Below are 27496 nucleotides of genomic sequence, written 5' to 3'. Positions count from 1 at the left end.
GTTATTAAGTGAATCAAATCGGGACCAGACAATTGAGTAATCTACAGCATGAGCATCAATCTATGTAACTGAGATACAATGACATGTGTCAACTAAGTTAGTCAGCCTGATCATCCGATCATGTTCTCTTATGACCAGTATGGATCCTGAAGACCAATTCCTACCTGGATCTTCACGGGTCTAAAGTTTGTAAAATGAGGTATCAGTGCTGTTGAGGTTGAAGCACCAGTAGATGTACTGGCAGTTTGTATCGCATTCTGTATTATCGTGAATATATATGACTGTCAAACATGGGCACTGGCTGACTGAAAATGATAAAATCAATCATGTTGTAAAACTTTGGATTTAGTGCTCATTTTGGCAGTATGAATGGCTAGTGCTTAGCTCATTAATTTGTTGGTCATCATTCTTGGCAATAAATAAGGTAGAAAACACATCAAACTCAGGATAGATACACACTATTCCAGTCAAGACGTAGACGTGATATACATATAATGGAAAGTTTGTATATGTAATTATGTAACATGGGTTGTTGATCTTGGTGTGGCAAATATCTTTATTCCTGTTTCTGTTGTCATGGTGATGTGAGTCCATCTCCTCACCGTGTGTGAAGGGTCCAAGGTTATTGTGTACCTGCAAGAGAAGCCAGAATTATATCACTGTTACAGCCAACAAAGTGGTGCATTTAAACTCCTGGGGAAATATATCAGTTAAGGCTGAGGTTAAGTAGTTCACCTGATATTTGTAACATTTTCCAGAAATGGGCATCACATAGTGTACAAACTTTGGTCATCTGTGTGACGAGCGATTGCTTTAATCACTAGCCTACCTCATTGCCCCTCTTTGGTAAAAGAGAAATTGAGCTATTTTTTAATTCACATTTAACAGACAAGACACTTGAATTAAATATCTGATACTTTCATAATTTGAAGCCTTTCACTAAAATGTTCAGCTACCCAATCACTTGGTTAAACACACATATAACTGGACCTGGTCATACGGCAGTCAAAAGACAGGTAGAGTACAAGAAGAAGAGCGTTTGTATTTCAAGTGTTTGCAATGCTGCTTATAGCTGGATGTCATGGTATTACAAATATACAAACATAATACCAACCACCTGGTATGATGTCACAACAATTGTGTCCTTGGTCCAAGAACAGATAAAATTCAAAATAACTCAAGGCACTACGCACAGAAACTGCTCACAAGACATTCATGATTTTCTTCCTGTATTAAAAAATACTCATTCAACACTACAAACTGAAATATTTCAGTCCTTGTAGGTTACCCTGTTTTTTTAATGTATGAAAATTCAAAGAAACAACTTGAAACATGAATAATGTTTTCACCTTTGTAGTATCCTTGATACGATGACCTTCATCATGTTCTGGGCAAAGTTCTGTCCAATACAGTTTCTGAAATCAGTGGAAACAATCCTCTGTACAGCATCAGGTAAAGACAGAGTTTAGTTTTACCTAGCAGTTTGCAATATTCCAGCTTAATGATATTGTGGAATAGAATGGCAATAGTGGACTACACACATTGTTCCCATGTCACAAATGGAACCCAGGACTTTGGTGTGACTATCACCACCCCTGACTTGAGATGCTTCACAGTACAATGTCATGATTTTTAGTCAGGGTGATATATGAATAAAGAGATCATCTATAATTCTCACAGACATGAGAGCCTGTGCACCCACCTTGGACCAGCAGAGAAAGGGACAAAGGCAAAAGGGTCCATGGTCCTGGTGTTCTCTGGTAGGAAGCGTTCAGGTTGATATTCATTGGGGTCGGTCCAGACATGGGGGTTCAGACCAAGGCTGTGAATGTTGACAGTCATTATTGTGCCGACAGGGAATTGGGTACCTGAAAGTATATGATATAAGACCTAAACATCATAGCCTGGGTTACGCCAGTTGGGGATTCAAGAGTAACCAGCGTCACCAAACGTGTTAAGTCATTTGAAATTCGAAAGTCAGGAACATTATCTTGGCCATTTGAACACCCAAAGTCTGTGAGATCAGGTGGTCAGACTCACTGACTGGGTTGGCACATATCATAGTATCCAGAGGTGCTGATCAGTGCTTTTGACAGGTACTGTTTCGATGAATTACAGACATGCAGTTGCCATATAGCTGGAATATTGCTCAGTGTGGTGTTAAACAACGATTGGGCCAAACCAGGACATCTATAGAAACAATCATATTGGGCACGGATTCAGATGGGAATCAAATGTCCAAACCGATTGATTGATTAACAAAAATAAGACAGAGAATAAATGGATATCAACTTCTTAATCAACAGAACTGTTTTTCTGGGCCGACGCTTTAACTACTAGGATATCACCATCACCTGGATCTGTTGGCGAAGCTGTAGATATGTATATGATGCAGAGGACTTAGCTTCAGGAATTGAGATGGACCTGTATTGTGTTCACTCCACACTACCCACCCTGGATGTTCATGGCCTTGGTAAGCTGTCTCTGTATGACGGGTACTGGGGGACACAGGCGGAGTGACTCCTTCACACAGAGTGTCAGGTAGACAAGCTGGGGCAGGTGCTCCCTACAACACATCAGTTCGTTGGGTTCAACACTGCTTCTATCAGTTTTCGAGTTACATAAGTTCGTGTCAGTTAGATGATGAAGGAATACCAGAAGTTATCCAGATCTCAGGCATTGTCCACTTTGGTTAAGTACACCAACTTTAACAGATTGTGAAACAAACTCGGGGCGAACCTGAAGTTGAACCTACGATGATAATTGTTGTGCGAGTTGTCCCTCTGGGACACTCCGTTAGACAATACTTGTAAGGAATTAGCGAAAAGATGATAGGGGGCCTGACAATGTGTCCTGCACCGGATAAGCCGACGAGGACGTTTCACTGGTTGTCATGATACGTACATGAGTAGACTTCGTTAGTATGTGACCATCTGCAGGTGTACCTGTCCAGCATGTATCTGTACCTTTAGATAACTAAGTTTGCATTAGTAAAAATCCGCTTATACATATTTACATATTTGAGTGAGGTTTGCAAGCCTTGTATCCTCAATATTTAGGTGTCTGTGATTTTATGACCATTGTGTTTTTGCCATGTGTTATCATTTAGTTGTACAAGCAATCGTTGTGATACATAGTTTGGGGAACTGTGGCAGAATAAGTAAATGTTATGAAATATACCACTCGATATAATCCTGGGATTGTCCAGCCAGGACTGTATCGATCTCCCGTTGAACACGTGACTGGTGATCCGGGTACTTGGCCAGATGGTATAGAAGCCAACTGATCCCGCTGGTGGTGGTGTCATGACCTTACACAGAAACAGAAACATCATTCACAACGCCTACAATAGCCACAAGGACGAGTTGCTGACCATTGCTGGGACGTTTGTTCTGGACTGGATACTTTGTTGGGTCTTAGCTTCCTTAATGAGAAAAGCCCAGTCTTACGCATGACTAGTACTGTTGCCCTCAATGAAGCTTTGCTATCTGTCGAGCTTACATATGTACATGCCAGCTTCAGTACAGGCTACAAAACCCTTTCCATACTAGAAAGAATATTCTCCGAAAAAGCAGACAGATTCAGGCAAAAAAACACGATACTTGTTACAAGGAGGTCACGGACAAAGGTTTTATGACGGTATGTTTTTGAAAACTGGAAATATTATACACTAATTGCCCACGTTCTTCAATCTTAAACCTACCAATTATCACATATATAGGGCTGATTGGAAATTCGGGACCAGTATCTTTGACGCTAACGGAGCCAAGGTGCAATATTTGTTTCTTTACGGCTGTTTAATGTGGCATACTCACAACTGGTCATCCGTTGTACACATTATTATGGTTGATTCCGTCAAACTAACTGATATAAGTTTACAATAGCGTTATCGTAAGTGTAATCAGTAAATACGATGATCTGCGACAGCTGGAATACGTACATAATACGTAACATCTTTATGTTATGTCTTATGTTTAAATGGGAAGTGTGGTAGCCTAATGGTTGAAGCATTCGCTCGTCACGCCGAAGACCTGGGTTCGATTTCCTACATCGGTGTAATATATTTCTTTAATATTCCTAAAAGCGGCTTAATCTGACTTACTCATGGTTATGTTTAATCTATCATACCATAGTCACTGTTACGATCCTTGGCACTACTTCCGGGTTTATGTGAAACGTGGTATCATTTCATGTGTTTCTCAAATATTTTATATTACTGTTTAGAATTACCGATGAACACAGTTTGGTGACTATTGTAGATTGTACGAATGCCTACTGGGCGAAGCCGTGATGTAAGAGTACTGAGGTATTGCTGTGTACATTGCAATGTGTCTCGTGATGGTGTTGTCCACTGCATTGAGATCCGAACTCAATTCAGCTGAACATAAGCAACGTTGAGTCTTTGGGTAGGTAACCTTATTTGGCAGCTTGTCACCTGCATGGGTGTTTCTTGAACTTATGTTCTGTTCCACAAGGAAGCGCGTGTACTACGTGCGGTTTCACCTATGGCAAGTGAGTTTGTTCTACATTGCCTGTGTTCAGCATGTAGTAAATGGGTACCCGGTGGGATAAGTCACTGTTAACCTTCTAGCGCCCCACGGGCAGCTTATCCGGAGTAATGACGCCCCTTGTACATGGAAAAATGTGCATTGTAAATTCACATATATTATGTTATTATATCGTGATTAACGTAGCATGTAATGAATAATATTAGTATGTGTAATGAATCTACATGTTTATGTACTTTGGGAGGTGGTTGCATTATTAACATGCTCTAGTAATCAATTCTGTTATTGACTGAATATGTAAAATATCAATCGGTGGCTGTGTAATAAGCTCTTCGTTTATTTATTCAGGTCGTGTGCCGTGTGTAGTCTGGTATAGTGGAACCAAAACTGCCTATAGTTACATACAAACCCACACCTTGTTACCAACGATAATTTTACGTAATTGAATGTGTGTTACCAAGGATACTCCAAGTAAATTTTGGTATCATTGATATTTTAATATGTTTGTTACCAAGCAGGGACGTACCCCGGAAAGACATGAAGTGTAGGTACAACTGAATGAGCGAGGGTGTGTAAAGTACGAGACTTCTGGGAACGGGCTGTTGTAATTTCTGGACAAACTTTCCATAAACATACACATTTCAGTAATTTGGGAAGTTACAGAAATTGAACTGATATATTCATTATTCGAACAAATATGTTATTACATATTTAAACAATGACAAAATAGTTATTTCAACAAGATGAGTTTTTGAAGTACTAGACGCCATGTTGGCATCGAAGTAGCGTGAGAGGTATAGAAAATGAGACTCCTCCTCAAAGACTAAATCCATAATATGTGTTTATTTGCGTATGTAAGTAGTTCAAATGAAAATAAGTTCACAATTGATATTTCACATGAATATTTGTTACCACAAATGCTTCACGTGAATGTTTGTTACCACAAATGCTTCACGTGAATGTTTGTTACCACATATGCTTCACGTGAATGTTTGTTACCATTGGTATTTCATCTGTATGCATCTCACCTTGGATACTCCACACCAATACCAGTTTAATACCACTGGCGCGTTATGTGGATATTTGTTGCCAAGCATATTTCATATGAATGTTTGTTACTGTAGATACTGTTTGGCCCTCCTTTACTTGCAACAAACATGCATTTGTCATTCGTAACAAACATGCGTATGCATTATCAATGGTAACGACCATTTATATGAAATTATATAGCGGTAATAATGCTTCATAAAACGCTGACTAGATGAACTATGGGGTGTTTACCTGCAAACAAGAACGTGTCGACTTCATTCCGTATCTCCTGAAATGTCAGCCCGTTTCCATTTTGGTCCCGAGCCATCAGCAAGATGTCGATGAAGTCGTGTTTCCGTTTGGCTGTGTCTACACCCTGCAGGAGAAGAAGCTGAATGTCTATTTCCACGCGAGTAGCGTTTGCTGCAACACAGAGACATTGTGCCACCCCAGAAACATCGCGTTTGATTTCAGTGCTTAAGCATGGCAGCACGCGTTAGCGACACATTTGCAACGCGTTTACGATTTGATTGGTTGTTGTTTAACGCCGCGCTCAGCAATATTCCAGCAGTATATCGGTGGTCTGTAATAATCGAGTCTGGACCAGAAAAGACAATCCAGTGATCATCATCATAAGTATCGATATACACAATTACCTACTATGACATATGTGAACCAAGCCTGCGAGCCTGATCACCCGATCCCGTTAGTCGAGTCTAACGACAAGCATGGGTTGCTGAAGCCCAATTCTAACCCGACCCTTCACGGGTTAACGAAAGAAACATAAATTGTCGCCAGTGGCATAATTCAGTCATCAATAAGAGACTGGAAAACACACCTCTTTCAACGCAATGTTTCGTAAATCCATGTATTTTCTAGTATGTATAATTTTGAACTGTGACTTGACAGCGCTATATAATTGCTCTTACTATTATTTATCATTATAGTCCAGAAGCAGATAAACCACCAGACAACAGACTAACAGCTATTACAGTGCATGGAACACACGCTGTTACGTCTCGGCAGCATCCACCTAATAATATTCGGAAAATTAGATTATGAATTGTATGTAGGTGGTGTCTCAGCAGCAAAGACTACAGTACACCGATAATTTCATAGCGGCCGTGTGTAGAGCCCTTAAACCCCGACAGGTTTTAAGTGGCCGCACATCCGTGTGTTGCGAATTACCGTGCAACTAATCAACAGCCTATTTCCAAGACTGTTTAAAGTTACGAAGTGATAACGTTGCCAGCTGATATTTGTATATACGCACCACAGTAGCTTTCCTCTTCTGTATAATACCCTCGGCTACTCGGTGCACATATTTGCAATGTCTTAGGAACTGTTTCCCGTTGCTGGTCCTGTAGTAGACGATGTCGAAGTACAGCAGGGGGTTGCTGTCAACGTTAAAAATGTTGACTATAAGATTCAGTGGATCTAGTGTTCTGTGTGTCTTGGTTGGTTGCATATCATCCTCCACGACAGATATATCGCTGCTCGTAAGAGAGTCGCGTTGTCAAGTAAAGAGTGAGTGAGTGGGTGAGTTTAGTTTTACGCCGCACTCAGCAATATTCCAGCCATATGGCGGCTGTCTGTATATAATCGAGTCTGGACCAGACAATCCAGTGATCAACAACATGAGCATCGGTCTGCGCAATGGGGAACCGATGACATGTGTCAAGCAAGTCAGCGAGCCTGACCACCCGATCCCGTTAGTCGCCTCTTACGACAAGCATAGTCACCTTTTATGGCAAGCACGGGTCGCTGAAGGCCTAATCTACCCCGGGACCTTCACGGGTCTGTCAAGTAAAGAAATCTGCGGCCACCTGATATTGAAGATGTGGCTGTGTAATGTAGTCTGACTGATGTCAGTGAGTTTAGTTTTACGCTGCACTCGGCAATATTCTGTAGTAAATAATCGAAACTTGATTAGACAATCCTGTGATAAACAACATGAGCATCGATCAGCAGAATAGGAATACGATGACAAATGTCAACAAAGTCCGTGAGGCTGACAACGCGATTCTGTTTGTTACCTCTTACGCCAAGCATGGGTTACTGATGATCAGTTCTATGTATGTTCACAGGTCTGACTGATGTGAAAGAACAATATAACATGTATATACTAACTCCTCGGATAGTGTTTTATGTGAATGGGTTTGTTAGCGCTGGTGTGACATATCCTGCAAATCATCGTCAACAGTGGTGAAGATGGTCGTGCATAACACTATTAAGTTCATGAACGGGAGAAAAAAGGTACAATTCGCTACTTACAAGGCCCGATCACCCCACAATCGTATCATCTCCTTCACAGCTTGTACATACGGGTGTCTTTCCCTGGAACAAACATTAACAAAAGCAGTTAGGAAAACGCTGCCGTTTAACGTCGCATTTAGCAATATTCCATTCATGTGACAGCAGTCTGTAAATAATCGAGTTTGGATCACACAAACAGGTGATTGGTATCATGACGCCGACCTACACAATTGGGATGCGATGATTTGTATCAGCCAAGTCAGAAAGTCCTACCGTTGGTCCCCTCAAAAGATAATAATGGGTTGCTGAAGATTCAGAGTCTTATCTATTCGGATGTGACGTCAAGAGCAGTTGTACCTGGTGCGATGCACGTATTGTCATGTCATTTTTTTTAAGATACCGAATTGTCTTTGGTTACATTAGCACATATGTAATTATTATCTTATGTATATATGTACATATATAATTATATATATAATCATATATTAATGTTATATGTATTAAACAAAGAGCGCATTTATCAAAATTAAAGGAGTGAAGACGGTTTGACAGCGTGTGTACGCCGTCTGACTTCAAAAACTGACAACATAAATGTGACCGATGTGCAGAATCGAACAAAGTCAACTGAGCGCTTAACATATATGCCACCTCCCCGAAGGCTCTGCTGTTTGGACAGGCAGTCGTTCCTTTACGCACACGGGAAGCATAGTGGGGTAGCATAGTGGTTAAAGACTTCGATCTTCACGCCGAAGACCTGGGTTCAATTCCCGTCATGAGTAAAATGTATATGTCTCCCACCCTGATAATGTTAGAAAAGCTAAAAGCAGCGTAACACCCAATCACTCTGATGTACGCATGCATGGCTACACGGTCAAACATGTCGACAGAACTGTTTCTACCAATGTAATACTAATTCAGGTCAACTCCATTAAATCGTAGTGATTATACGAGTCATAAGTCATTCGGTTTACGTGTTGCTGGCAGATGGTTGCAGTGCATCAACCACAGTAGCTCAGAGGTTGTTTGGTCAAGGTTCAACATGTACCGTGAATTCAAATGGACAAGGGACGGTAGGGCAGCCTTGTGGTTAAAGCATTCGCTCGTCACACCAGAGGACCGGGTTCGTTTCCCCTTATGGGTACAATGTGTGAAGCCCATTGCTGGTGTCCCCACTGCGATATTGCTGGGATACTGCTAGAAGCGGCGTAAAACCATACTCAATCACTCATACGTCCGATATCTGGCGTGAATTGAATATTTTGGTTGTCATTGAAAGTCCACTCGTCAGTCTTCCAGCATTACGCATGAGCATTAATTAAGCACTACCAAATCCAAGGGGAGGTTATGAAATGTGGCCCAGGCAGGCCTACCTCACGTTATGCATCTCTCTTCCTCACTTCGACCATCTGTGATCAAAGGCAGAATCATCTGCTGAGTCGTACTCAACTTGAGAAGCACACGTGGAAAAAGGGCCGTTGGTGGAAACACATATGCGTTGAAACCATCCCAGGGAAATGCAAGGGCATCTTGTTTCCAAGCCAATGGGTCCAGGATCGGAGACACGGACAGGTGCAGCTGATGGTTTAATCTGGTGGCGAATAGGTCAACTGTCGGCTTCATCAATGGAAGACAAACAGTCCTGATCACCTCTGGATGCAACTTCCACTCCGCTGAGGATGGACGCTTCGGACGTGACAGAGAGTCTGCGATGACATTCTTGACTCCTGGAATATCATTGGCCCGAACCGATAATTTGAGAGAGTCCACAAGGCTGAAGATTCTTTTTCATAGAGATCCTCCTTGGGGTACTTATAAGCATTTATATGTTCTTTTAAATTCTTGCAACAGTTGTAACTATATTTTTTCAATAAAAATATGTACAAAACAAAAAAAACCCATCGTTTTGTCTTGTGAGACCACCCCTACAGGGCCTCTGGCCCGGTGACAGCCAAGAGCAGGTAACTCTTCAGACTATAGCCTCCAGCGAAACACCTTTTCTGTCGCCCGCCTGTGAAGACGTACTACAGCGCTCAGAGAGATTCTAGACAAGTTCTAAGATGAGTAACTCAGGGACTCAAACTGTATGTATGGTTTCTTTATTAGACGCATGGGCGCTCTAGGAATCATTTTTAACAGTTTACTTGTCAAAAATGTTGTAACGTTTTGCTGTCCCTGTTGTTGGTGGTGGAAGGTAAGCTTTTTTCCCGCCAAAACGTTTAAGTTTCTGTGGCGGTCTTTTTAAAGTAAGCGTTTGTTCAGCTATACTGCTTCATACGTTTTATTAATATTATTTCCATATTTATGATATCTGGGCACAGGACCCTCCATCCAAGCGTCCACAAAATAAGAAAAGCGCAGCTTCCTCTTCGGAGGGGTCAGCTACGAAGGCCAGGGTGTCTAGGGACCCTTCCCCTTCTCCTGCCACTGTATCATCTGCACCAACCCCTGCTTCTCAAACACCATTAATTTCTGTTGATTCCATTAATGCCTTGTTCCAGCAGCAGATATCCTCGGTCCAGTCAATGATAGATTTGGTGCTGTCGGGTTTGCAAAATGAACTCAACGCCCGATCTTCATTGGGCGGGCATGGTGGTTTAATGGATGGAGGCCGCGGGCCGGGCTTAGGCTCGGAGAATGCTCCTCCCTCCGGGCAACAGTCCTGCCTAGGGCAGTTGGCCCCAGCTTGTCCTGTGGGGCAAGGGGGGCAACGACGCCCGGTGTCAGCGGCTAAACTTCGGTGAGAGCGCCTAGTGCCACGGCAGGCAGGCAGCCTAGTGCTGCCCAGCCGCTGGGGGCATCGGCACCCTGTCCTATCCCTGGGCTGTCTAGTCACCCTCCGGTGGGGGGCTTGTCTCAGGTGCCCAAACGACCTTGTTCGGTCTCTGGCAGGGGCGAACCTAGTCTCGGCCCTTCTCAGTCCTTCTGTTCCCTCGTGTTCTGTCTCGGTAGCGCCTTCGGCAGGTTCACTTTACAGCGAGAGTTCTCTGTCTGAGGAGCATGAGGAGATAGATATGGAGGAGGAGGGGATTGGGGAGGAGTGCGAGACACAGGTCCCGTACACGTTCGTTTCGTCCCTTAGACAGGTTCAGGAGAAAATTGTCGCGGTCATACCTCAGGTTTCCATTCCTGTGTCAGAGCCCGACCCCTTGGAGTTTCGGTTTCCCGGGGAGGCGTTCGCGCCTACTAATGTCGCCGAGGCGAGGTTGTGCATGCTCCCATCGCTGGTTGGGGAGATGGTGAATCCCTTCCTTTCGGGTACCCGGTCGTGCTTTGATCTCCCGGAGATCAGCCGCAGGTATCAGTTGGACAAGGATTCACTATTCGAACCGCCGGTGGTGGACGAGTGTGTGTACGCCATGGTCACCCTGGGGGTCCTCCTCCTCTTCCTTGGCTTCTGCCGCCCTTCTCCACGGCCGCTCCGGCACTGAGGGCCGCCTATCGTTCCTTCGAGAAATTGTATAGGTGTGTGGCCCAGCGTGGTTCATTCAGCCTACCTTTCTGCTTTGCAGGGGCAGCTGTTGGACCATGGGAGCGCTGCCGACGACTCTCCGTCGGCAGTGTTGGGCCGGCAGCTTATGGACGTGCACTCTCATCTGGCGTGGGACAGCATTAGGTGCTGTGCCAGGCAGATGATGGGGGCTGTCATGGGGTTGCGTCAGCTATGGTTGTCTGTAGCCAGGTACTCTCCCGCAACCCAGCAGGCACTCCTAGCACTGCCCTACAGGTTGGGATCTTCCCTTTTCCCTGGGGCACTGCAGGTTGTGCGGGAGGCCGCGGAGTCTGTTAGCACTTTCAAGGACTCAAAGCCCTTGTTGGAGCAACCCTCCTCGTCTCGCCAACAGTCTCCCACTCTTGCTTCGGCTTACCCTTCGGCACTGGCGAAGGAAGGTGCTAAGTGGACTGCTCCACTGCAGCACAAATGAAGCAAGAGGGCGAAGGGCAAAGGCAAGGGGCCTGTGTTGCAGCAGTTGCAGCAACAGCAGCTTTTTCGGGGCATTTGTTCAGAGCCTTTGGTGTCCCCCGCACAAGCAGGCGGAGAACTGCCAAATGTGGGGGTACATTGCCTTGCACCAGAAGCCCCAGTAGGCGGCCGGCTGTCACTATTCCTTTCAGAATGGCAGGCAGCCACTTCAAATCCCTGGGTCCTGTCCACAGTCAGGGATGGTCATATGCCACAGTGGAAGCGAGACCCTCCACGCTTCTCAGGGATTCGGCACACGCCGGTGCCGTTCTCCCGTGAAAAAGCAGAGGTCCTCTGTGCCAAGGTCCAGTCGTTACTGGACAAGGCAGCCATTGAGGTGGTTCCGGAAGGTCAACAAGAAGACGGGTTTTACTCCACATACTTCCTTGTGACCAAGAAGGATGGAGGGTTCAGACCTATCTTGAATCTCGTCCTTCAGTGATCTCCTCCGTGGAGACAGGGGATTGGCTCACGTCAATCGATCTCAAGGACGCTTACCTCCATGTCCCGATACACTCCGAGTTCAAGAAATACCTTCAGTTTTCGTTCGACGGGAAGTGTTATCAGTTTCGGGTTCTGCCCTTCGGCATCTCCACAGCGCCGAGGGTGTTTACCAAACTTATGTTGATTCCAGCTCAGCTAGCCAGGTCACAGGGCAGGTGTTGTCATCCGTACCTGGACGATTGGCTTTTGAGGGCCCTCGGGCTACTGTTATCACACGATGCCACACTGCAAGTGTCCTGACGTCCTGACATCAGTCTCAAGAAATCAGACCTGACCCCCACGCACGATCTGGTGTTCTTGGGGGCACGGTTCAATACGGCACAGGGGATTGTTTCCCTAGCCCCAGACCGCATCGTCAAAGTTCAGTGAACTGTACTTTGGTTTCTGGAGTCCCCCAGGGCCACAGCAAGAACTTGGCTTCATTTGCTGGGCACTATAGCGGCTACAGTGGACGTGGTCTGGCGTGCGAGGTTGAGGATGCGACCTATTGAACAGGTGTTAGCCCAGTTGTGGTCCCATTCGGAGAGCTACAAGATTGTTCTCGAGACTCTGGCTTGGTTGATTCCTCACCTGCGGTCGTGGACGGAAGCTGGAAATCTGTCCAGGGGGATCCCCTTAGAGATGCTGACACCTTCCCTCTCGATTCAGACGGACGCCTCCCTCACAGGCTGGGGGGGGGGGGGGGGGGCGTCCTGGGTGAACTTTTAGTCTTGGGCTGTTGGGCCGAGGACGAAGTCACCCTACACATCAATTTGTTGGAATTGAGAGCACTCCGCCAGGTGTTCGAGAGCTTTGTGGAGTCAGTGCGGGGTCAAGTGGTTCGCCTAGAGATGGACAACCAGACCACTCCCCGTATATCTCCCGGGCATAGACAATGTTTGTGTGGATGCGCTATCGAGATGTATACTACCCCCATCGGTGCATCGGGGGATATTTGGGATTATTTCCCAGTTGTTCGGGTTGTTCCAGGCAGATCTGTTTGCCTCTGGGGCGACGAATCAGATTCCTGTGTTTTGCTCAAGGATACTGGATCCGAGAGCGATAGCCAACGACGCCTTTCTGCTCAATTGGACAGACTGAGTGCTGTGGGCGTTCCCACCAGTTCCTCTGATCTCACAAGTCCTCTCGCAGCTGACCGCACAACCGGCTCGACTACTTGTGCTTCTGGCACCACTTTGGTCGGCTCAAAGCTGGTTTCCGGTAATTCTCAGGTTTCTGGCTCAGCCTCCTGTACTATTACCCTTTTGACCGGACTTACTATCCCAGAATGGAGCGCCACACTCAAATCCCAGGATTCAGTGGCTTGGCCGCTGTCCGGAGTCGCCTCCATGCGAGAGGAATTCCTGAATCAGTTGAAGACACAATTCTGGCTTCACGGAGGGATTCGACGAACGTTCAGTATGAGGATAGATGGGCCTGCTATGTGCACTGGTGTGTCGACAGGGGGATTCTCGATCCCTTTTCTGCAGATCTAGTATCTGTGTTGGAGTTTCTACAATCTAAACTGGAAGCCGGTCTGGGGCTTCTACAGTTTGAGGTTATTCAACGGCAGTCTCTGCCTTCCACATTCCTGTCGATGGTGCATTATTGGGGCAGCACCCTCTAGTTCAGCGCTTCCTTGCAGGCGTGGACAGAATCCGTCCGTCCGTCTGTCCGGCGGACTAGTCCCCCGTGGGACTTGCCAGCCGTTCTTGATTGGCTGTCCGGTCCTCTTTTTCACAACCAGTCGGCTGTATCCCTCCAGCTGTTGACATGGAAGACTGCTTTTCTTGTGGCGGTAACTTCTGAATTAACGGTGTTTCACAAAAACAGAGTGAGCATTCGATTGCCAGATACTTACCGTCCTAAGAGAGATAGCACCTTTCACGTAACGGCGCCTATTGAGCTCCCTGCTTTCACTCAGCCTTCACCACCCGGTACCTCTCTTCAACGTGCTCACGTCTTAGATGTCTGTAAGACCCTTAAGGCTTATATCAAACGAACAAAAGACATTAGGAAGAATGATCAATTGTTTAATTGAACAAGCAGACCATATCTAGGTGGCTTGTCTCTGCCATTTGTATGGGATACACCTCGAAAGGTCGTACTCCCCCTGAGGGTTTGAAAGCTCATTCGGTTAGGCGTCTGCCTTGCCCATTGAGGAGATCTGCTCTGTGGCTATTTGGAGCCGACCGAGCAGGTTCATCCGTCATTACCAGTTAGACAGACTGTCAAGCGAGCGTGCTCGCTTTCACCAGTCAGTTTTCACCAGTGGGCAGGGCACGAGTGCCCCAGCCGATTGAGCTACCCTCACAACTGATGAATGATCATTTGACTTTGTAGCTGCAACAAGTAGACTGGTGGTGGTGTCTTACTGTATACTTTCCATCTTTTATCCCGGTGGTGGGCTCTATTATGGTGGTGGTATTTTTCTTTACCGGTCTAGACTGTCTGAGTCCTCCCTAACACCTTGGCCGGTGCCTGAGAATGGAACTTGATATATTGGTCGCCTGTCCTGGCTCCTTTTTTTTGGGGGGGGGGGGGGGGGGGGCAATTTTTATAGGCACCCTACGGCTTTCTCGTAGAATGGTAGGGTTAGACAGTGTAATAGCCTGGCCCAGGTCCGCTCACCCGCCACAAGGCACAAGTCACTTGACCAGGTAAGTTTGATTCCTTGTTACTTTCAGTATGTAATAAAGGTTATCATCTTATGTCAGGTTTATGAGCAGACGGAATGCCTCTCCCTAAGATCAGTCTTTAGGAGTCTGTCTTATGCTTATAAGTACCCCAAGGAGGATCTCTATGAAGAAGAATCGAACAAACCTGTAGAGGTTGCAGATTCTTTGAATAGAGTCCTCCTTGGGGTACGGCCACCCACCTCCCCACATTCTGTCTGTATTGCTTACAGAATAGAAGTGTTTTACTGGAGGCTATATTCTGAAGAGTTACCTGCTCTTGGCTGTCACGGGGCCAGAGCCCCTGTAGGGGTGGTCTCACAAGACAAAAACGATGTTTTTTGTTTTGTACATATTTTTATTGAAACAACATAGTTACAACTTTCTCAAGAATTTAAAAGAACATTTAAATGCTTATAAGTACCCCAAGGAGGACTCTATTCAAAGAATCTGCAACCTCTACAGGTTTGTTAGAATTGTTGCGTCCACCGTAGATGTTGAGGCGACCCTGTTGATCCCATCCAATTGATGTGCCACACGACCGCTGGACCATAAGGGACGTCTCCCGTAGTTGTTCCTGCCAACGACTGATGGCCAAGATTACTGCCCTGAGCTCTAATACATTAATGTGACAGTCGCTGTCTGCGAGAGACCACTGCCCTGGGGCTTGCTGATCGAGAAGGTGAGCTCCCCACCCGTGTAGAGATGCATCCATGTACAGGTGGTGAAACGGAACAAACGGCACTAAACAAACTCTGCCGCAAACATTCAACTCCTGCATCTACCACAGTAGGTGAGAGTGAAGCTCCATGGGTAGCGTGATCAGTGCAGGCGGAACGCCCCTCCTGATATGTGGAGCTAGAAACACTTGCAATGGCCTGAGTTGGTTAAAGCCTGACCTCTGAGGGTTAAAGCCTGAGCTGACGACAGTAGACACAAGAGTTCATGCCACTAGCGGAGCATCCTGGGTTGAACTAATGCAAGGGGAATTAAGCGTTGCATCTTGCCGAACCGCTCTCTCGGAACAAACAGTTTGTTGATTTCTGTGTCGAACACTGTCACGATGAACTGAAGGCGTCGAATATGAATCAGTTCCGACTTCTGCCGATTCACTAACCAGCCTAACTGGTGAAGTTACTGCATCGTGAACTCCATGTGATGGAGGAGAAGAGCTGAATCGGCCTGGGCTTGAATGCAGTCGTCAATGTACGCTTCGAAGACTATCCCTTTGCGATGCAGAAAGTTGGTGATTGGCTTCGTGAGCCGTGTGAATAGCCACGGGGCCGAAGAAATTCCAAACAGGAGCACCTGCCACTGATAATGGGTGCCCTCCAAAACGAACTGAAGAAACTTGCAATGAGTTGGGAAGATCGGGGTGTGCAGATATGCATCCTGCAGATCGAGACTGACCATGTAATAGCCTGGCTTGATGATTGTTCTTAAAAGAGCTACTCACACCATCCGGAAGTGAGGTGGAGGCTGTAGATACCTCTTGTTGAATACTTTCATGTTGAAAATTAGCCTCAACTTGTCCGAATTCTTCTTCGGGACTAGAAAAATAGGAGAATATAATCCGGATCGACTGGAGCCGGTCCCAGGGACTCTATCGCAAGCTTCTGCAGTAACGTATCTATTGTGGTTCGCAAGACATCCAGTTGCTGAACTGGATATGTTCTATGTTCTGGTACCCGGGTAAAGGGAGGATTCCCCACAACCGGGAGTTGAAAACCTTTGGACATAGTGGTTAACACATATGGGTCTTCCAGAATGATCCAATTTGGTGCATAAATTCCAAGTCTTCTGCCTACTGGTGAAGACTGGATAGGTATGACATGGGGGCGGAAGTACTAAGTGGTGCTCTGATGTCATGCAGTCACTGCCTATCCGACTTCCTGTTGGAGGACTGCTCGGAAATGCCTGATGGCCACGGAGCGCCAGAGGAGCGACGTTGACGACTGGCACGACCTCTGCTTCCTCTCCCCCGAAAAGAGGATCCAGTCCCATGTCTGGGTTGGTGGGTTCATAACGGGCCGGCCGCCGCTGTCGCATAGATTCCTCCGTATGTAATCTCTGATACTTCAGGAGCTCAACCGAAACTTGTAGAAGCGCATCTTGACTGACCTTGTTAGCCCCATTGAAAAGTTAACTACCAGACCAACCGGGGAGCGCTAAAACCGTCCTTATTCTTCCTCAGGTTAGCAAACGCCTTGTCAAGTGACGCTGCTAACTGCGTAAAACACGACCTTGGGGGAAAAGTAATAGAACCAAAATCCCCCGTCTTCACAGAGAACGTTGATAAACTCTCGCTGTAGTCCAAATTGTCAGCAATCCACACCAGTAAAGATGGTGTCTATCCCGTCTATCGCATCGATGCTGACATCTGAACTAGCCGAGCCGTTAGATGAGGGAGACGGAGTGACAGACCGACGAACACCTACCGAGTTGTGAATAGGTAAAGAAGAGGGTAATGTAACAGAAGCGTCAGACGCTTGTTACCGTATCGCCGCAGCTAACTGCACCACAAGCGCATCCAAATCCATGAGTTGCGATGTTACCGTCTCCGGTGCTGGCACCCAGGACGCCCAGGACGCCGTCAAAGTAGGTTTTGATAAAGGCGTCGATGTAAACTGCGCAGCGCTATGTAACGAACCAGTCACGCCTGAGTAACCCGTAGAGCAAGTTACTAACATTGCCCTGACAGCTGCAGTCAATACATGTGGAGTAGCCATCGACACAAGAGGCACACTCCTAACCACCGGACTCCCGACTGTATGTGCACTAAGCGCTGCACATGAACCAGCATGGGAAGTAACCACTCTGTGATCAAACACCGAAGCGAAGTCACCCTGAATAAGCGCCGCATCGAACCCATACTGCTGTCGCGAGAGCGGCGCTTCAGAATACAGCGTTCGCGTGAAGTGGATTAAAAAACGCCAGATCGATTCCACCCCTACCACGTAAGGGAATCGCCGAATCGGACTCAATCGGCTGAGCTGCAACCACACCGTGGCCTTGAGTGGTAGACCGAATCGCACTAGAGAGTTCGTGAGTCAGTGGATCGGTCGGGTGAATCGATGAATACTGCGGTATCGTCACAATAGACGCCGGACGCAATGAAGGTTGTGGTTGTGATAATACCACCATACGTGGTGGCGACGACGATTCGCCCACGTCCCGCGAGGCCTCCGAATTACTGGGACAAAACAATCGTCTCAAATTCTAACTCAGGTATGAGTCCGAGGCCTCATTCAAAAAAGCTTCATCTGCTGATTTCGAAGATGACCGTCTAGCAACTAATTTGTGTCGTTCTTTCCTCGGCTTTTTTGGTGCAGACTGCCCATCTTCTGCTCGCCGACGATCTCTATTAGACGACCGTCTATTAGCTACCTGCGAATACTGAGAACACTCCTCGTCGTCTGACCCTTCGCAATACGTAGACTGTTGGACCCAACACAAATGCCTATGCAATCCACACATATGTTGTGATTGTCTGCCCCTGAGAAGTTTGACCGCAGCGTTTACGCTTCTTAGATACCTTCTCTTTAGATCCACCCATGTTTATTCATAATTCCAACTTATATCTTCACAGACACAACACGCGTCCACACTGCGGTGCGACAAGAAAGAGAATGGCAAGTACAAGTCGTCACGTGATCAGCTAAGACGGCTGGACGAGCAAGATGATTGACAGGTGTCTATGGCGGGGCAGAGGTCGGGTGGTCAGAGGCCTGGAAGATTTGATTCAACTTAGCTGACAGCACGTTTCCACACATGGTTGAAGTGAGGAAGAGAGATGCATAACGTGAGATAGGATAAGTTTAAAAATCATAGACTTTCTGAAAATGTACGATGGTAAGTAATTGGCATACATGCCGTGGAGATCACTGGGGTTCGAATCACTGTAATACTATGAACAATCTTTTTCACGATTTTTGCAGTTTTGATATGTTATGATTAACACGTTTCAAAGTGTGGAAATTGTTTCTTAAAGAACATGTACTTTATGTAATGAGTGAAGTGGTACAATTTTCTAAAAAAAAAAATAATTTCTTCACCTGAACCCCATCTAACATCTTTGAGACTCTTGGAGGTCAGGTTCGTGCTAGAGATGCAGTTCAAAATCTGCAGGAATTGACGCATGCGTTCCAAGAGAAATGGCGCACGACCCTTGTGCTGAGAATTCAATGCTTGATTGCCAGTATGAGATTGAAGAAGACTGGCCGATGTTAGTGGTTCATACATCCATACCTATCATTATTGGAGAGCTAGCTGTATGGCAGATGGTGACCATACGTTCCGGCATTGTAGATATCAGTTGTAGTTCTCAGATGACCGGTAAATTGTTATCAAATTTCACCGTAAATCTTGTTTTTGTATTAACCAGGAAACATGTCACATAGTCACCATTAAATATGTTTTCAAAGCATATAAAACAACATGTACTGTTTCTGTACGTGTGGATGATGTGTAACCAATGTGTATTTGTATGAGATCGCAGTACAGGTAAACGTGATTGGCTACTCCATGGTGACGACCTTGGGTCAGATTAAGACAGACTACGTTCCTCATGGCAATTTATCATCGATGCTACAATAATGCCAATATATCGTGTTTATCACAGTTTACTGCAGTCACTGTTGTCACGTCTTAGAAACCTGTATTTACGTACATTTGAAACAACTTCTAGCACTAGTAACTTCCATGTGTTCCAGACAGTATCGTTGGTGATCTGAACGGCCATGTGTAGGGATGATGCATGAAACATTCAGCATAATCAAACCCGTTAATGATGCAAGTTGATGTTGCTTACTCTATTTGACAGTTGGTCCTATGTGAGAAGGCACACCGCAGAAGGACATCGAGCGAGTAGAGCCCAACTGTGCTGAAACACTCAAAGGTTTCCCCCGTCCGGCTTAACCTGTGCAGCTTATCCTGAAATGAGTAAGCGAGTTAGGATGTGAGTGAGTGTTCAAGAAACCGGTATTTTCTACATTACGTAAAAGTCACTCAGTCAAGGGACACAAACCATGTGTTCATATCATACGGAGGGACTACACGTGCTGACGATGACACCGAAAAGAGGGAGTGAGTGAGTGAGTTTAATTTTACGCCGCTTTTTAGCAATGTTCCAGCAATGTGACGGCAGGGTACACCAGAAATGGACTTCACACGTGGTACCCATGTAGGGAATCGAACCCTGGTCTTTGCCATGACGACCAAACGTTCTAACCACTAGACCACTGCCCCACCACCCCACACCGAAAAGAACATCACTGTTAGATCCATCCTCGACTAGAGTATTTTATCTTCCGTGTTTTCTCCCGCAGATTCATTTGTCAAGCCGAGAATACTGACTCTCCCAGAATATTTGAATATAGTGAACGCAGACACTTGGAACGATGACAATAACTGTGTCATGCTGTTTAGGTTCAGAATCTGCCGAGTCAGAACCATTATCATCTTGTTCAATTATGTATATCTTCAGAAAACACTATGTACAATTCAATGAATTAGTGATTACTAATTCCTGAACAGTATAACCGCCCCGCTCTGATGTAGTTGCGAAGATATGTATATGGTATTATCTGTTACGTAATAGATGCTGTTCACTACAATCACGTATATTACAGAAACAGGTTTGAATTATAAGTGATAACTGAGATGTATGGGACTTAAACATATCACCAGCATGGACAGAGTTTTCATTTGAAATGTATCGTGCCTTTCTGTCACGATATCAAGTAAAGTTACATTCTGAAACATGACCGATAGACTATGAGCAAGTGGCTGCCATTTTGGAATCAAAGATTTCGTGGAATAAAATGGCAACGTCATTTGTGAGTCTACACACGTGAGTCTAACCAATCGTCGTACATTGACCACATAGCGGTATGCTCATTGATATCCAGCATACAGTTTAGCATTAGCGCATGAACAGAATAACTGCACGCGATTATACAACACTCCATAAGTATGTACTATAAGCTCAGAATACTTAAATAACCACAGCGATATCCAGCTCTACTTAGAATAACCAATGAGTGCATGGACGTAATGCACATATGATATGGTCGCAGTTTGTTGTACAGTGGGGGGGGGGGGGGGGGGGGGGGAAGGCGCGGGGAACATCTGTATGGGGTCAGAGGTATGACTTTGGGGCCATGGGTATGACATCGGGGTCAGAGGTAGGACACAGGAGGTATGTCATCAGGATCAAAGGCATGACTTTGGAAGTATGACATCAGGGCAACGGTATGACATCGGATCAGACACTTGGGTCACAGGCATGGCATAGCGGTCAGGGGTATGACACTGGGGTCAGAGGTATGGCATAGCGGTCAGGGGTATGACACGGGGGTCAGAGGTATGACATTCGGGTCTAAGGCATGAATTTGGTCTAAATATCAGTCGAGATGAGCATATGTGAATGACTATAGTGTTACGCCGCCTTTAGCAATGTCCCAACAATATCAAAAGGAGGACACCAGTAATTGGCTTAGCACATTGTACCCATGTGGGGAATAGAACCCGGTCTTCAGTGTGACGAGAGAACGCTTTAACTACTGGAGTACCCAACCACCAATGTGCAACAGCTTGGATAAAGTAGGTGTGCTTCTGTATTATGACAGTACTTGCCAGTAACACATCGGCAGCTTCATTGTAGACTTTTATATATTGACGTAAGACGAGGAAATGAAACGCTGGTGTCAGCAGGCGTCGAGTCCGCTCCCACCTCATCCCGTTAGAAAACAGCAGCCCCATTCCTAGCCACGGCATCCCCATCTCTATCGGCATCGAGATGTAGCGACTGTGAGGTTTGGGCTCTGAAGGGCGAACACAGCACGTCGTCATTCATGGGTTGACATACGATAAACATTGTCAGCCGTCAAAAAATAATTTAACCTTTTCTCTCTTTATGGCTCTTAGGTTTAATTGAAATTATCTATAGCGAAAAAACTAGTGATGAAACAAAAACCTTCTGCCACATATGGTGTCCAAAAAGAACATTGGCATTGGTTATAAAATATATACAATTTTATATTCCTGGTTTATTGTGGGAGAGTCTTATTCTATTTTGCTCACATTCCCATGCTTCTCGTAAAGGCGACTAACGGGATCGGGTGGTCAGGCTCACTGACTTCCGAACCGCGTACATCGATGCTCGTGATGTTGATCACTGGGTCGTCTGGTCCAGACTCGATTATTGAGAAACCACCGTCGTATAGCTGGAATATTGCTGAGTGCGGCAACAAACAAACAAACAACAACAACAACAATGATGAAGGAGATGTTAACCGGTCGCATTAATGATTCACTTACCTGACGACCTGAGGATACGTTTGACCGTGTCCGGATGATGAACAACGATGAAGGGCAGGAGGGAGCCCGTCTACACCCGCACATACAGGGGAATCTTTTGACAAGATCCAGATTGTAGGCAATACCTTCTTCATTTGGACCCGGATACTGCATGGAATTAACACAAAACTTCAGGAAAACATGTGCGCCAAAACATAATGTTTGAAAACTAAATTCAATTGCACTTCGTACCCGAGATACTTGAACACTGAAACATTTAACAATACCCGTTCGTCTTTACAGCCAAATTCGTTGTCGGTAAATGCTTGTGTTAATTATTTTGACTTTTTAGAACTTATTCCGAACACACATATTTTAAAATTAATTAGCTATATTTGATCTATATTGTAATCGTTGAGATGTAACTCATGACCATTTATTTTGCAATTTTGTTTTCGTTATATAGCTAGTATTTTGTGATCAGGATGCAGACCGTTGAGTGTAGTTAAATATTTTTTTCACTGGTAAAATAGGTTCGTTTTACCGAAGACCATAAAAGCTAAGAGCCCGTGATAATCTTGTTGAGAATTGGTCTTCAGCAAGGAGATCGGGTGGTCAGTCTCGCTTACTGTTGACACTTGCTATCGTATGATCCCAGATGTGTAAGAACCCGTGATAATCTTGTTGAGAATTGGTCTTCAGCAAGGAGATCGGGTGGTCAGTCTCGCTTACTGTTGACACTTGCTATCGTATGATCCCAGTTGTGTAGATCGACGTTAATTCTGTTGATCACTGGGTTGTGTGGTCAAGACAACAGACACCTGTCTTACAGCTGCGGTATTGTTGAGTGTGGCGTAAACTAAACACACTCACTCATTCACAGAAAGTTCAGTCAATGGACGTTACTTGTGTCTATACTCGTATCATCAATCACTAGATTTCCATGACTCAGATTCGACACTGACTTGAATATTGTCGCTTGTGATATTGTTGGAATAAAAAAAAAGCGGTGTAAAACTATACTCACTCACTCAGTGCTAGCGTTGATGGTTAAGATCAGACTGGCAGCTCTGGTACGGCTGGAATATTGTTAAGTGAGGCGAAAAATAACAATCAAACCAACCTTGTGAAGATTACCATATATGTAACTGAAATCTCCCTCTCCAGGACATCGATGAAATAGCTGACGTAATTTCCACAGCCGTACACATGCCCACACACATTTGAGCACAAAGTATCCAGCTGCTATTCCTAGCGCTAAATGCCACGCACATACATCGGTGTTGAACATCACCTGGCACGTCACACAGATCCGCTTGATAAACCAAAATGACGGCTTCTCTCTGCGTAGAGTATAAATCAATTTGTCTGTCACGTGTAATCAAATGTTGGCTGTCACGCGGAATCAGTTATAACCGTGTTAACATTTAGACGTCACCGGGCACCAAACTGGGATTCTTGTAAGTAATTGACAAAATGCAATATATGCTGGACATTACAGTTTAGTTAAACTATAATCAATACACGCTACAAACTAAAACAGCATGACATGTAATGATTGGACAAGTCTGGCCAATGTTCTTGGTGTGAGTGCCAAATGTAGAATCAGGTTGGTTTGTTTCGCGCTGCTCTCAGCAATTTTCCAGCTATAGTATAGTAACAGCGGTAAATATGACTGTGTTTCTGTGCTTCCTGGCGCTCATTACGCATGAGTGAGTGAGTTGGGTTAATCTTTCTTTTCTTAAACAGCTATAGAGTGTATCAAACTCTTGGAGTTTCGGTTTGTAATTGTTCTTCAGCAACCCATGCTTTCTCAGGGCTTGCTGACTTGAGTGAGTGAGTGAGTTTAGTTTTACGCCGCACCCAGCAATATTCCAGCTATATGGCGGCGGTCTGTGAATAATCGAGTCTGGACCAGACAATCCAGTGATCAACAACATGAGCATCGATCTGCGCAATTGGCAGCCGATGGCATGTGTCAACCAAGTCAGCGAGCCTGACCAGCCGATCCCGTTAGTCGCCTCTTACGACAAGCATAGTCGCCTTTTATGGCAAGCATGGGTTGTTGAAGGCCTATTCTACCCCGGGACCTTCACGGGTCGCTTGCTGACTTGATTGTCACAATATGTCATTGTACCCCAATTGCGTAAATTGTGGCACATGCTGTTGATCACTGGATTGCCTGATCCATATTTGATAATTACAGACCGCTGCCATAAAGCTGGAATGTTGCTAAGTGTTGACACTTGCTAACCAACCAACCAACCAACCAACCAACCAACCAACCAACCAACCAACCAGTATATCACCAGTATGTCAGCTTTACATAGAGGGAAACACCCAAGTTATACAGGTATAAAATGTTCACGAGTTTGCTTATGGCCAGGCACGGCATAGACAAACCCACTAACATAACAAGACAAACCCACTAACATAACAAGACAAACCCACTAACATAACAAGACAAACCCACTAACATAACAGGGGCAACCTGGGTTTGGATACAGATTTCTAGCACGTTCCTGGGAGAACGATCCTCACAGAAAACCTGCAACCAGGTCATTCAAGCCCCAAATCCAACTGAGTAACTGTGGCAGCGTAGTATTACACCATTGCACAGCGAGGATGATGACACGCTGGAATGTGAATATCCCAGCCCATGCATGTCTTTCATATAACCCTATTTGTATATTTTGAGCAGACACTAAGTGACATGTCCACTTATCAATACCACCTTATTGAGAGTTGATAACATATAGACAGCCAGCCTGCCATGTCAAGCACCGATAACATCTGGAGCATAGTCTTTTTCCTGTACAGATAGGCTTATTGTTTAATTTGTTTAACGTTACAGATGTGGGAACAACTATAAACTTAATCAAAGATATTTATATGAATACATCTGTACCTTAATTAAAATTCTAACACAAATAAATGATTAATGATGCTGGGGTGCCCTACTGTATTTTCATTTTCATATTCATTTACTCTGTGACATATCTGATGTTATTAACTATGATATTTCGATGAAATTATAAATAACTGGGGTCATGATGAAGCATCCAACTTCATGGACATCAACATTTAGTTTACTGAGAGGTGGGGGGTAGCGTAATGGTTGAAGCATTCGCTTGTAACACCAAAGATGCGATTTCGATTCTCCACATTGGTTCAATGCATGAAGCCCATTTCTGGTGTCCCCTGCAATGATACTGCTGGAATATTGCTAAAAGCAGCATAAAACATACTCACTCATGCTAAATGCACAAAGTGTCACTTCAGTGTAGATTCTTTAAAAAACGTTAAGCTTCGCAACGGTGTAAGAATCTACAGCGAAACGTGCCTGTATGTAATATACAGGAAGTCGTCCATGACGTCGTATGGTTCAGTACTGACTTCTAGAGTGTTGATTAAACAAACTGTGGTGATGATTTCCCACCCTAGGTGATCATTATTGTGATGGTTAGGATGACATTGGTCAGACCCTGTGATTAGATGTATTGACAGAGCTACATGTTTAGCAAGGACCAACAAAGAACGCTGTTCCTTGTTTTATCATTCACATGAAACGTGATGTTGGCGGTATGGTTAAAGGGCAACTTGGGCCAGATGTAGGGTCTTTAGTTGAAGTTTAATCACAAATATAAGACGAACACTTTTTGAGGATAGTAATTTCTTTATAGCAATGAATACAATGTTTTGGGTAGATCTTAACACCCTTTTCAAGCAAATGATACATGACATTAGGGGAGAGAGAGTGTCCTCACAGTTAGCACCAGTGACATGTTATTAACGATGTCATGATCATCATGAGAGTGCCACCTTACAAACAAGTCCTGATAGTGTTAGCATTAGTGTTATGTTGACTCTGTCATGACAGTCTTAGTATGAGAGCGTCAGGGTATTGTTGATGTCGATGTCTTGACAGTATTAGCACGAGTGTCATGCTGACTGCCATGGCAGTGTTGGCATGAGTGTCATGTTACTGATGATGTCGATGTCATGTTGTCTCTGCCATGACAGTGTTAGCATGAGTGTCATGTTATTGATGATGTCGATGTCATGACAGTATTAGCATGAGTGTCATGTTGACTCTGACATGGCAGTGTTAACATGAGTGTCATGTTACTGATGATGTCGATGTCTTGACAGTATTAGCATGAGTGTCATGTTGACTCTGCCATGGCAGTGTTGGCATGAGTGTCATGTTATTGATGATGTCGATGTCATGTTGTCTCTGCCATGACAGTGTTAGCACGAGGGTCATATTGACTCTGCCATGACAGTGTCAGCATGAATGTCAAGTTGACTCTGTCATGACAGTGTTAGTATGAGAGCGTCAGGTTATTGTTGATGTCGATGTCTTGACAGTATTAGCACGAGTGTCATGCTGACTGCCATGGCAGTGTTGGCATGAGTGTCATGTTATTGATGATGTCGATGTCATGTTGTCTCTGCCATGACAGTGTTAGCACGAGGGTCATATTGACTCTGCCATGACAGTGTCAGCATGAATGTCAAGTTGACTCTGTCATGACAGTGTTAGTATGAGAGCGTCAGGTTATTGTTGATGTCGATGTCTTGACAGTATTAGCACGAGTGTCATGCTGACTGCCATGGCAGTGTTGGCATGAGTGTCATGTTACTGATGATGTCGATGTCATGACAGTGTTAGCATGAGTGTCATGTTGACTCTGACATGGCAGTGTTAGCATGAGTGTCATGTTACTGATGATGTCGATGTCTTGACAGTATTAGCATGAGTGTCATGTTGACTCTGCCATGGCAGTGTTGGCATGAGTGTCATGTTATTGATGATGTCGATGTCATGTTGTCTCTGCCATGACAGTGTTAGCACGAGGGTCATATTGACTCTGCCATGACAGTGTCAGCATGAATGTCAAGTTGACTCTGTCATGACAGTGTTAGTATGAGAGCGTCAGGTTATTGTTGATGTCGATGTCTTGACAGTATTAGCACGAGTGTCATGCTGACTGCCATGGCAGTGTTGGCATGAGTGTCATGTTACTGATGATGTCGATGTCATGTTGTCTCTGCCATGACAGTGTTAGCACGAGGGTCATATTGACTCTGCCATGACAGTGTCAGCATGAATGTCAAGTTGACCCTGTCATGACAGTGTTAGTATGAGAGCGTCAGGTTATTGTTGATGTCGATGTCTTGACAGTATTAGCATGAGTGTTATGTTTTTGACTCTGCCATGGCAGTGATAGCATGAGTGTTATGTTTTTGACTCTGCCATGGCAGTGATAGCATGAGTGTCA

The 27496-nt window shown here is 45.0% G+C and overlaps 1 pseudogene; it reads right to left on the bottom strand.

Annotated features, from left to right (window-relative positions):
* Nucleotides 1–515: 515 nt before the first annotated feature.
* Nucleotides 516–26478, bottom strand: LOC137267721 (cytochrome P450 4F2-like; annotated as a pseudogene).
* Between the last annotated feature and the right edge of the window lie 1018 nt (nucleotides 26479–27496).

The sequence above is a fragment of the Haliotis asinina genome, chromosome 16, assembly GCF_037392515.1.
Source record: "Haliotis asinina isolate JCU_RB_2024 chromosome 16, JCU_Hal_asi_v2, whole genome shotgun sequence".
Taxonomy (NCBI): Eukaryota; Metazoa; Mollusca; class Gastropoda; order Lepetellida; family Haliotidae; genus Haliotis; species Haliotis asinina.
This window is presented reverse-complemented; position numbering and strand designations above follow the sequence as displayed.